This window comes from Mobula hypostoma, chromosome 15 (genome assembly GCF_963921235.1).
Source record: "Mobula hypostoma chromosome 15, sMobHyp1.1, whole genome shotgun sequence".
NCBI classification, from domain to species: Eukaryota; Metazoa; Chordata; class Chondrichthyes; order Myliobatiformes; family Myliobatidae; genus Mobula; species Mobula hypostoma.
In genome coordinates this window covers 4,495,966-4,509,269 of record NC_086111.1, presented here as the reverse complement: position 1 = coordinate 4,509,269, position 13,304 = coordinate 4,495,966, and the positions used below count along the sequence as shown (strand labels likewise).

Sequence of the window (13,304 nt, the reverse complement as noted above, 5' to 3'; positions counted from 1 at the left end):
ACATTTAGAAGGATATGGGACAAATGCAGGTAAATGGGATTACACTAGAGAGGGATCTTCATTGACATGAAGGAATCGGCAGAAGGGCCTGTTACTGTGCTGTGTAATTCCACGAATGCATGAATTTATGCTGTGGATATTGAAAACCTGAAAATAATCCATTGAACTATACAAAATATGCAACTGTTCTACATGAAAGAGGAAGCGTTTTGGTCAAAAGAGTTCCTTTTATCTTGGTTCATTTTTTCTTTTCTAATCTCAAATCACTGAGAAGACAAACAGATAATAACAACTAAAATGCGTCTGGGATAGAACAACAAGAGCTCTGATAAACATTCATTAAACATCCGGATATTCTACCTCAGCCTCCCAATAGTGAAAGAGCTCATAGAATTTTCACTTCGAATTCTCAGATTTCGGGTAAAGCTGGGCCAATTTTCTTCGCTTTAAAGTTAAAGACCAAATCATAAAATGTGCAAGGAAAGAGAGAGTTTTTAAATTTAACAGTTCCGAGATCCGTTTTTATGAAGACTATCCACGGGAAGTTATGGCACAGCGGATCAAATTTGTTCCAGCTATGAAGATAGCCCACGCAAAGGGACTTTTTCCATCGCTCCGTTACCCTGCTCGATTAAAATTACTTCCTAAAGCACCTTGTGTTTTTTTTGGATCCCCAAGCGGCTTTGGACTATATTAATTCTATCGTGGAGTTGGCTGACGTATGAAGGATATTAGGGTTGCTGAATAATTTCCTGAAAGAAAACAGGCTTTGAAGATTTCTGATATGCTGAAGATATCGCTTGATCGATGGACTATTTAAAGAAAGGTGAACTTCTTGGTTTGACTAATGAATGACTTTTCTGAAGTCTGTTTGGTAAACGGAGTGAATTAACACAGTGGACAGATGGTTAACTGGTTGACTATCTGCTTCTTTCTTCCTTTTCTTTCATTATTTAAGTGATAGTTTTTATAGTTTATATAGACTTTTTCTTATACAGTGAGGAGTGTTTAGAATAGATAATTAGCTTTAGTTTTTTGTTAAAATTGGGTAGTAAGCCAAAGGAATAATGGTGTCGTTTTTCTCTTGTTAGAGATCATATTGTTTAGGTTTAATAGTATTGCTTTGGCGCCTCTGGAGACTGTTTTTGCATTCCCTAGTTTATTTTCAATGATTAAGTGTAAACTTCTTTTTTTCTTCTTCTTCTCTACTGGGCTTTCTTATCTGAGGGTCATGTGTTTTCTTTGTAAAGGGGAGGAGGGGAATTGAGAGAACAAAACTTTTAAATCACTATTTAAATTGAGCCGCATGTGGAGTTCTGTTTTCTCCTTTTCTCTCTGGGGATGAATTCTGACCTCTTCTCTCTTCTTGCCGGATTTCTACCTTTTGGGATGGTGGGAGGATTGGAGGTATTTTTGTATTTTGGGTTTATCACAGGATTTTATTTTTCAGTTTTTTACACATATCTTGTATTTTTTCCCATTATGGAGTTCCGGAGCATGCGTGTTTTCGATATGGTTCTACTTATCACCAACATCTTTGATTAGCCCGCGATGGTATGCGTTTATTTTCGTGTTAAAAACAATATTCTATGGTAGTTAAACAGATAAATGTTATTAGTTGGAACGTACGTGGCTGGAATCACCCTACTAAGCGAAAGAAGACTTTTAAAATTATTAATCGATTCCAACCCGATATAATTTTTGCTCAAGAAACGCATATCAGAATGGGCAATCAAAACAGATTTTTTAAAATGTGGAAGGGCCTTCAATATCATGCCACTTGTCAAAATAAAACAAGGGGGGAATCTATTTTCATTAAACCTAATATTTTATTTATCCAAGAAGATATCGTCTCAGATATCAATGGTAGACTTTTTAATTACTAAAGGAACAATTTGTGGTAGAAAAATTGTCCTGGTTAATCTATATGGACCTAACGTAGATGATCCTTCTTTTTTAAAAAATGTATTTGGTTTATTACCAGACTTAAATGAATATATGTTGCTGATGGGAGGTGACTTCAACTGCTGTTTAAATACTTTGATTGACAAGAGTTCAACCAATCAGCAGCTTCCGAGTTGTTCAGCACCACTTATTAATTCCTTTTTAATTGATTATGGTTTGATTGAAATTTGCAGAAATCTACATTCTAATGATAGAGATTATTCTTTTTATTCCCATGTTCATAAAAAAATTTGAGAATTGATTATTTTATAGCTGATTTCTGATTTTTGTCCGAAGTCCAGAAATGGGAATATGATGCTATTGTTGGTTCGGATCATGCACCCTTAAGCTTAACTTTTGAATTGAATGATGTTAGAAATGTAAACTTGCCTTGGCGTTTTCCAGAAAATTTATTACAAAGTTTGTTAAATTTATAGAGACCCAGATAAAAGATTTTTTTCTTTTTAATAATATGGGAGATCTGTCAAAATTGATTATATGGGATACCTTTAAAGCATATTTGCAAGGTCAGATAATCTCCTATTTGGTTAAGCTTAAGAAATAGGCAAAAATAGAGTTAGATAGGATTTCAAAACAAATTAAAGACCTGGAAAACACTTATGCAGTTTCTCCTAATATTGATTTATTTAAACAAAGGGTTGAACTTCAATCACAATATAATTTACTATTAACTTATCCTATTGAAAGAAATTTGCTTAAATTAAAAAGTCAATTTGATGTGTTTGGAGATAAAAGTAATAAGGTATTAGCATCCCAACTAAAGGCAGTTAGAGCTAAAAGACAAATTTTAAAAATTCGTAAGGGAGATGGTAGTTTAGCTTGTAATTATGAAGATATTAATAAAATTTTTCAAGACTATTACAGTGAACTCTATAAATCTCAGTTTCCAGCTGATCCTTCTAAAATGTATGCCTTTTTACAAAAGATTGATTTTCCTAGAATATCTGTTGAAGATCAACAAATTCTTGATACTCCTTTTACTGAAAGAGAAATTCAGAAAGCTATTCTTTCAGTGCAATCTGGTAAAGCTCCTGGACTGGATGGTTTTTCTGTAGGATTTTATTAAAAAATTTGAAGATTTGCTTACTCCTTATATGTTGGAAAGCTTTAAGATTCTTATTTGTTACCTTCCACATTTTATGAAGCTTCTATCTCTTTAATTCTTAAGAAAGATAAAGACCCTACTGATTGTGCTTCATATAGACCTATCTCATTATTATTAAATGTGGATGCTAAAATTCTTTCAAAAATAATGGCTAATCGGTTGGAGAATATACTAGCTAGAATTATTTCTCAGGACCAAACAGGTTTTATAAAAGGCCATTATTCCTTTTCTAACACTCGGAGACTGTTAAATGTTATATAATCATCCCTCTCGAAAACTCCCCAATGTGTTGTTTACCTTGATGCTGAAAAGGCATTTGATAGAGTTGAATGGAAATACTTATTCAATGTTTTGGAGAAATTTAGCTTTGGTACTAATTTTAATAAGTGGATTAGAATGATATATAAAAGCCCTATTGCCACTGTTATTACTAATAACTGCAGATCCCCCTTTTTTCAACTCTCACGGGGTACGAGACAAGGATGTCCATTAAGTCCCCTGTTATTTAATTTGGTGCTGGAACCTTTGGCTACTGCACTTCATGAAGCTAAAGATATTCAAGGAATTTCCATAAATGGGACTATTCCTAAGATATCCCTTTATGCTGATGATCTCTTAGTTTATGTTTTGAATCCTGAAGAATCTATTCCTAGTTTATTGAAATTATTAAATGAATTTGGAAAGTTTTCAGGATGTAAATTAAACCTGCGTAGAAGTGAATTATTTCCTTTAAATGATTCTGCTTCTATATATGATGACATTCCTTTTAAAGTTACGGATTCTTTTAAATACTTAGGTATTATCATCACTGAAAATTATGGAGACCTTTATAGAGCTAATTTAGTTCCCTTAGTGGATTCTATGAAGCAATTATTTTCTAGATGGAATCCACTTACACTTTCGTTAGTCGGTTGAATTCATGCAGTTAAAATGATAATCTTACCATAATTTTTATATGTATTTCAAAATATTCCTTTTTTTAACTAAGAAGGGTTTTAATCAGGTTGATTCTATTATTTCATCTTTTGTTTGGAATAATAAAAGACCAAGAATTGGAAAATGTCATTTACAAAAATTTAAAAAAGATGGTGGTCTTGCTTTGCCTAATTTAAGAACGTATTATTAGGTAGTTAATATACGTTATGCATGTTCTTGGTTGTATTGGACCGATAAAAATGAATGACCACCATGAATTGATCTGGAATTGAAAGCTGTGAAACAATTTTACTTAACTTCGTTATTAGGAGCCTCTTTACCTGTACAACTGGCCAAAATTTCTATTTTAAATTTATATCCTGCGATTAAGCTGTCATTATGAATTTGGTAAACAACAGGAATTCTGCAGATGCTGGAAATTCAAGCAACATACATCAAAGTTGCTGGTGAACACAGCAGGCCAGGCAGCATCTATAGGAAGAGGTACAGTCGACGTTTCAGGCCGAGACCCTTCGTCAGGACTAACTGAAGGAAGAGTGAGTAAGGGATTTGAAAGTTGGAGGGGGAGGGGGAGATGCAAAATGATAGGAGAAGACAGGAGGGGGAGGGATAGAGCCGAGAGCTGGACAGGTGATAGGCAAAAGGGATACGAGAGGATCATGGGACAGGAGGTCCGGGAAGAAAGACGGGGGGGGGTTGACCCAGAGGATGGGCAAGAGGTATATTCAGAGGGACAGAGGGAGAAAAAGGAGAGTGAGAGAAAGAATGTGTGCATAAAAATGAGTAACAGATGGTGTACGAGGGGGAGGTGGGGCCTTAGCGGAAGTTTTTCTCCCTCTGTCCCTCTGAATATACCTCTTGCCCATCCTCTGGGTCACCCCCCCCCCCGTCTTTCTTCCCGGACCTCCTGTCCCATGATCCTCTCGTATCCCCTTTTGCCTATCACCTGTCCAGCTCTCGGCTCTATCCCTCCCCCTCCTGTCTTCTCCTATCATTTTGCATCTCCCCCTTCCCCTCCAGCTTTCAAATCCCTTACTCACTCTTCCTTCAGTTAGTCCTGACGAAGGGTCTCGGCCTGAAACGCCGACTGCACCTCTTCCTATAGATGCTGCTTGGCCTGCTGCGTTCACCAGCAACTTTGATGTATGTTATTATGAATTTGGTACCAGTTTCGAAAGTTTTTTTAATCTTAAAAAATTTAACCTTCTTAGTTTAACTTATCGAAACTATTTATTTAAACCTTCACTTAGTGATCCTACCTTTTCTCTTTGGAGGAATAAAGGAATTTATTCCTTTATGGATCTGTTTCAAGAAGGTCGATTGATGTCCTTTGAGAAATTAGTAACTAAATATTCTCTCTCGTACTCACACTTTTTGCATTATCTTCAGGTCAGACATTTCTTACAGGAATATTTAAGTAATTTTCCATGTATACAAGATTCTGACCTGTAGACATTATTTTAAAACTGAACCCTTTAGTGAAAGGTTTCATTGGGAAAATTTATAATTTACTATTGTTACGTACCCTGTAACTGGGTTGCCAAACCAGCAGAAATGGATCACTCAGTTGGAGTCTGGATTACTGGAACTAAGAAAGTTTTATTAAAGAAATAAGCAACACAGTACTCTAATCAAAAGGATAATAAATGCAACAGTTCAGCAATGATAAACATACATGTACACAGAATTAGGATAACAGGATCAATCAAGCTCTATCGTCGTCTCGGGGTAAATGACCAGTTTCAAAGTGACGCAAAGTTCAGTTCAATTGAGTTCAGTTCAATTCACAGTAATCACTGCCGTGGCAATGGACAGTGGGGGGAAGGAGAGAGAGAGCAAAAAAACGAATGAATATTCAAACGGCTTCCACACAGACCTTCGATATTCTTTGCAGTCAGCTTTCGGGCGAGCCAATTTTGATGTCTTCTGAGGCCACCAACTGTGACCCCTCCGTTTCCAGATACGATCTTTCCTCAGCGGTGAAGCCGGCACCCAGGCAAGGGCGGACACACACCAGGTTCCCGCTGATCGTATCTTTCCACCCTGTGCGTCTCTGGCTTGGTCCCGCGGCCAGCCATCCAAAGACTCCCACCAACTTGTGGGAGGCGCACTGCTTCCAGGGTCTCGTTACCTCGTGGTGTCGTGTGTGTCTGCCTTAGCGAACCTGTCCCTTTTTATCCCCCTGCTGGGGTATCGCCTGTCCATCACTTCAAACAGTTCAGGGTTCAAAGAGGAGCCGGTCTTGACAATTCCCAGACCGCTGTCTCCTTCCGTTAAGCTCTCCCGTCTCTTCATTAACATTTCCAAATACTGCTCCATTGTCTTTACTTATCTCTCTCTCCTGAAGACAGGTGGCAGATCAACTGTTGATCCCACTGGTGATAGCACAGGACAGTCAATATCTTAGTCTATGTGTACTTTCGTCACACTATTACAACAGAATAATTATCCTTTATTTAAGATTAAGCAAGATTGGGAAAGAGAGCTTAACATGACCTTGATAACAGAGGATTGGTTGTAAATTTTGAAGTTGGTTAACTCTTCTTTGATTTGTGCCAGTCACTCTCTAATTCAATTTAAAATTGTACATCATTATTATTTGACAAAGGAGAGACTGTCTAAAATATTTCCTAATGTTAATAGTCAGTGTGATAGATGTAAAACTGACACAGCTATATTGACACATATGTTTTGGTCGTGTTCTGTATTGACACAGTTTTGGAAATCTATTTTTTCTACAATTTCTAAAGCTTTAAAAATTAATTTACAACCTAATAAATTGACAGTTTTGTTTGGTATAATTCCTCAATATATTCATGGTATTTCTATATCAGACCAACACGTAATTGCATTATTCACATTATTGGCCAGAAGGACTATTTTCTTAGAATGGAAAGATGCTTCTGCTCCCACTTTGATACAATGGTTCTCTCAGGTGATGCTATGTCTTAGTCTGGAAAAAAATCAGAAGTTGAACTTTTGATCTTTGATTTGACTTTGAGAAAAGGTGGGGCTCTTTTGCCTGCTACTATCATTTGATTTAAGTTAATTAAGATGGTCTCCTTCTGATTCTTGGGTAAATGGATTTGGTTGGCAGATTGATGTCTTTTTTTTTAATGTAAGCTTGTGTGGCGTATAGCTCCGGGTTTGTGCTCCAAATGGGTCTTTTTTTCTTGGTTTTCTTTTTGTTAGTAGGTTTTTTTTGTTTTAGTTAGTAGGGGTTCTTTTTTCCTTCTTTCTTTTTTCCAAAAAAAATAGCTTTAACATTTTGTTTTTTTTTTCTTATTATTATTGATATACTGTTTAGCTTGGTTGATAGTTTAACTCTTATTATACATATTGATATGTTGACTTGATTATTTTAATGTATTTTTTTGTTGTTGATTTTCAATAATAATTAATAAAAAGATTTAAAAATGAACAAAAAAAGAGGTTTCGTCTATTTTGCGGACAGATTTCTCCAGCACCAAGACAGGAATCTGAGATTCGGGCTCCCATCACCTGAATAACTGCTGATTCCAAGCAGATTGAGCTTTTAAATCTCAGCCAGCACCAGCCTTGCTTTTGGTTCCGGCTCTGAGGTCACGTAAGTCACAACACTCTTGATACTGCACATAAAAGACTATCATCTTTATGATACAGCTTATGAAAGTTAAGGTGATACCCACTCACTGTCCTATTTACTGAGGTGCAAATCACAAAGGTGTAGGAAATGACCAAGATCATCAGTGTGAATGTCTAAGATTCACCTTTTTTGAGAACCGCACTTCTTCAAAATTCATATTACTTCTCACCCTTTCTTACTTCAACAGGAATAAGATTAGTTCTATCCTTTAATGTGAAGTTCTCCATATACACTATTTGCAAAGTGGCCTTATTTTTTGCTTTGTTCTTCCTACCTCGCCGAGTATGTTTCTCGCTGGCCTTCCTCTTCCTGATTTCTGCTAATTTCTTCAGCCTGCAAATCTATCACTAACATTGTTCAAATATTTCTAATCAGCTGTTTCGCAATTCATGCTGATATTACTTGCATTGTGAAGTGTTCTCTTTATTCTCTCCTGCGGTAAAAAGTGTTTCATTTTCTGTCTCGCTGTCGAGCAGTGAGACCTTGCACTGGTTAATACGTGACTTTACATGGGTAAGCATGACTGGATTACAAATTGTAAAAATACTCCGAATAAATCTCTGGGCAACACAATAGACTGTCACAAACAAGAGAAAATCTGCAGATGCTGGAAACCCAAGCAGCACACTCAGAATGCTGGAGGAAGTCAGCAGGCTAGGCAGGATCTATGGAAAATTAAACAGTCGACGTTCTTGGCCTGAGACATCGACTGTACTCTTTTCCATAGATGCTGGGTTCCTCCAGCATTTTGTGTGTGGTGACAGCAGATTTTCACATCCTTTTGTCTTTTGGTGAAATTTTGTTTATCAATGAGCCTGTTAGTGAACAACAGAGAGGTCCTCCCATTTCTTTAGTACGTATGGACTTCTCCAGCACAAACTAGAGAACACATTCCTGTAATATTCACTCTTTGATAAACTCTGTAACTCCCTCTTATACAGTGTGGAATTGGCTGAATTCCACCTCCATCCCTTTAGCATACATATGATTCTGTCTCATCTCTTGAATGTAATTTTTCCCCTTCTCAATGATACACAGGATTGAAGGAAACATCGCTGTGAATTTTTCCCCTCCAAACTGTACAATCCTTTCCATCACCTCATTCTCTTCCCATCCTGCACAACACAAAAATATATTTGCTTTTTCTATTCTGATGCCTTGGGACTGGGTGCCAAATTTTCCACTGCATAAACCCCAATCCCTGCCTTCCTCTGTCCACTTTTAAGAAGCTATTTTAAAGCCTACCTCTTTGTGTCTCTCCTTTGTGTGATTTTGTTTGTTTGACAATGTTCCTTTTCAGTACCTCAAGGCTGCTATATCAGTAAAACTTCTTGTTGTAGAAGTCGATGATCCTCCTGCTCCTCAGGGTATATTCAGAAGACCATCCCTTGCAATTTCAAAGAGATTCCATACCCCCCCCACGCCCCCACCACTACTGTACCAAGGCCACATGCTCATATCATGTTAATCAGAATCGGGTTTAATGTCACTCACACATGTCACGAAATTTGTTGTTTGGCAGGAGAAGTACATTGCAATACTAATTATTTAATAAATTACTGTAAGTATACTGTATATATAAATACATAGTAGTGCAAAAAGAGAAAAGAAAAATACTGTGGTCGTGTTCATTCAGGAATCTGATGGTGGAGGGGAAGGAACTGTTGCTGAAACACTGGGTGTCTCTCTTCAGGAATCTCCTCCCTGATGGTAGTGATGAGAGGATGGCATGTTCTGGGTGGCAGGGGTCCCTGATGATGGATGCTGCCTTTCGAGGTGTCCTGGATGCTGGCGAGGCCGCTGCCCATGATGACGGAGATTGTCGAGTTTGCAACTTTCTGCAGTTTTTTAAAATCCTGTTCAGCGGGCCCTCTGACCCAGATGGGGATGCAAACAGCAGGAATGCTTACAGCACAGAAACAATGACAGTTTTCGAGGGTCATTGCTGTTACATTCTTTTCCCTAATACTTACAGAAATACGGAGTGAAAACAATGAGAACATCAGTGCAAACGTGTAACCGCAACAAACGCTCCTGGGCAGTAAACTAAAGACTAAAATTAGGACCCCCACCACCCAGGCACGCCCTCTTCTCAATACTACCATCACGGAAGAAGTCCAGGAGACTGAAAACACACACACCCAGCGTTTCAGGAACAGCTTCTTCCTCTCTGCCATCAGATTTCTGAATGGACATAGAAACTCACTACTTTAACCCTCGTTTTGAACTACTTGTTTATTTTTACTATATACTTATTGTAATTTATAAATTATTATGTATTGCTGCCGCCAAACAACAACTTTCGCGACATATGACAGAGAGTAAACCCGATTCTGAAAATGTGACTACGTGTTTCCCAACCCAGAACTGTGTTGTGAATCCAATAACAAAGTGGTTTGCTGCGTGCAAGCACGGAGCCTACCTGCTGCCCCCCTGAGCTGCCAAAGGCACTCAGCTCGGTTGTCTTCCTCACGCTGCAGAGTCCGCCGCCCAGAAGAGCGCTGATCAATAACAGGCAGAACTGCTGGGTGGGGAAGGAATCCATCGGCACTTGGAAACAGCAACCGCTTCAGGTTCTCCGGGGGCTGCTGAAGGGTAAAGCTCAGGAACTTGTGGCGGTTCGGATGCAGCTGACTCTGAAAGTAAAATAAATTTGAACTTAGCATGACACAATTGATCGCACCAGCAGAGGAGGGAGGTCACGCCTCTGCCAATTATTTAAAGGGGCGTACCCCGGCCAGTGGAAGAGTAACGAGCTCTTCAAACAGAGTAAGGAAGGTAAAGTCCGACCGAAGGGTCTCCGACTAAAACGTCGACTATACTCTTTTCCATAGACGCTGCCTGACCTGCTGAGGTCCTCCAGTATTTTGTGTGTGTTGCTTGGATTTCCAGCATCTGCAGATTTTCTCTTGTTTGTGTAAGGGAGGTAAATGTTCAGTGGAGAAAGTTTGGTCGGAAACATCTGAATATTAATTTGCAAGTTTACCCGTGGGATTAATGAATCATCAACATTCAAGAGGTGTAATTAGGGAAAAACTGAACATTTTTCTTAAAGGGAGACAGACTACACTTCGGCAATACTTCAACATATTCTTCGAGCAGGATGTGTGCCGGGTCGTTACCTCAACCTTTCCCTTTTAAAGTAAAATATTTCCTATATTCTATTCTGAAGTTAACCTCCTTTAATAGAAATATTCAGCTTACTGAGTGTAATTCAATAATGACATTTAGACTTCTCCTGCAACATTAAAGATATAATCTCCCAAAGAGTGATAGAAGTGTTAAATATCAGGGTTCTTTACGGATCGGAGTCCGTGCGCGCGTCTGTCTCTGTATGTCTGTAGATGCGTGTGTGTATCTGTATCTGTATGCACATGAGTGTGTGTCTAGTGTGTGTACATATGTGCACGTGTTTCTGTAGGTCTTGTATGCGGATGTGTGTGTCTGTATGCGGGCTGTGTGTCTGTATCTGCGCGAGTGTGTGTCTGTATACCTGTAGACACGTGTGTGCGTGTGTGTACGAGTGGTCGCAAGTACATATACAAATGCATGGGTTATGTTGTGTATATCTGTGTATACATGCATATGAGAACGTACCTGTCTTTATGCAGGTGTGCCCGCTCATGACAGGGCTTGGGTTCCAGCCCGAAACGTCGATCGATCTTTTCCACGGATGCTGCCCGACCTGCTGAGTTCCCCCAGCGTGTTGTGAGTGTTGCTTTGACCCCAGCATCTGGGGCTTACCATTTGCCTGGCCCCTGTATCAGTGTGTCATATCTTTACAGAAAGACAGGAGGAAAATTTAGCTAAGTGTCTAGCAGAGCTGTGGGGGAGAAGTAAATATTACCGAATGAAAAACTAACCGAAAATCTCAAGAGCAGGAACAGACCGCAAACCAGAACAGGAAACACGGTCATTCTAGAGTGATTGTGAAAATGGAACAGGTTTGCACATGTGATGAAAATCAGGTCACTGATTTAACTGACTACTCTGCTAAATATGTAAGATCATTTGAAGCTGTTTAAAACATGTAAATATTTCATGAAATTTATGCATCTTGTTCCTCATAAAGCCAGGGACACTTTAAAAAAAAATCTACAACTTTGTCAGCAATTTCCTTCTTTGAGTAATCAAAGATGTATGGGGCACCTACATTTTAATGGTGGGCGGTGAATTTAATTATACTTTGTGTGCCCCAGATATCGCTACTGATTTTTTTTGCAAGAGGAATATGACCTAGCAGGATACATACAAAACATCTCAGGAAATCAGATGTTGCTGGTACATATACGGTGCTCTTAGACCATGTACTGCACGCTACCTTCTCTGATTTCTGTTCTTTCCTGCCATCCGCATAACATGATTTACAGAGAATGGAAAAGAGGTGAGCAAACAATAATTAAACATAGGAACAGGAGACGTTGGTCTCTGGAGCAACGAACAATCTGCTGGAAGAACTCAATGGGTTGAGCAACATTTGTGGGGGGAGGGAGTGTGTAGGGAATTGTCAACGTTTCAGATAAAAACTGATTGCGAGAGGGGATCTAGTTGGTGTAAACAGGAGAGTGGTGTGAAGGGACACTGAGGTTATTCGTGGAAATGATAAATGGCCATCATGCTCAAGAGTTCCAGACTCGAGCGACCAGAGTTCTGTATGACTTTTATAAATCATCAAACATTATGAGAATATTTGGGAAATTTACAGCTATTAATTATCACTATTATAAACTTACATTCCCAAACCCCTTAAGATTCAAGATTCCAGATTCTTTAATGTCATTTCCAGTACACAAGTGTAAAGGAGAACAGAATATTGTTACTCCAGATCCAATGCAGCACAAAAAAAAACACAATAAGACAAAGAACACAATAATAATAATAATAAATCAATACAAGTACGTAAGATAGCTTATATACCTGCATAGATTGATTGCTACACACATGACTGCCTGTACATAAGGCGACTGACAGGAAATGATAAAGTAGTGGTGGTTGGGGGTGTAGAGGGTTGGGTTGGTGGGGGAGGTGTTGATCAGCTTGACTACTTGGGGAAAATAACAGCTTTTGAGCCTAATGGTCCTGGTTTGGATGTTATGTAGCCTCCCTGCCCCCCCCCACCCCCGACGGGTGTGGGACAAACAGTCTATGAGCAGAGTAGGTGGGATCCCTCATGATGTTACTGTCCCCTTCCTGGCACCTTTTTGTATATACTGTATGTCCTACGTTTGATGAAAGGTCTTTGAGCTAAAGCATTACCTGTTTCTCTTTCCACAGCTGGTTGACCTGCAATGTTACCATCCTATTCTGTTTTTATTTCAGATTTCCAGCACATAGTTTCTTCATTTTCACCTCCTCCTACACCCATCTTGTGGAACATGCTATTTTCAAAACAAGTACACATTTTCAAGAGGAACAGTAAATGGAACAGATGTCACAGAGGTTGTTTCAGTATTCAATTAGCTAATCTAAAGTCAGAGACTACAGATATTTCAGATTGTGTGTTCTTACACCTTCAGTGTTTAATTAAGTTCTCCATTTTAATATCAAAAAGCAACAGAAGCAGTAGAAAGCTAACAGCCTGTTTTCTTTAGGTCTGCTCTTTCATTGAGTAACATGGTGGATTCTCATTTACATCAGGAATATTTTCTGCACTAACGTAGTATCCCTTGATTT

At 38.7% G+C, this 13,304-nt stretch overlaps 1 long non-coding RNA gene across 1 annotated transcript; it reads left to right on the top strand.

Annotated features, from left to right (window-relative positions):
* The first annotated feature begins 365 nt into the window (after positions 1-365).
* On the top strand, positions 366-11,381 carry LOC134356655 (uncharacterized). The gene is made up of 3 exons (XR_010020406.1): positions 366-826; positions 7,461-7,592; positions 11,243-11,381. It is a non-coding gene; the product is annotated as an uncharacterized LOC134356655 (long non-coding RNA).
* Positions 11,382-13,304: the final 1,923 nt, after the last annotated feature.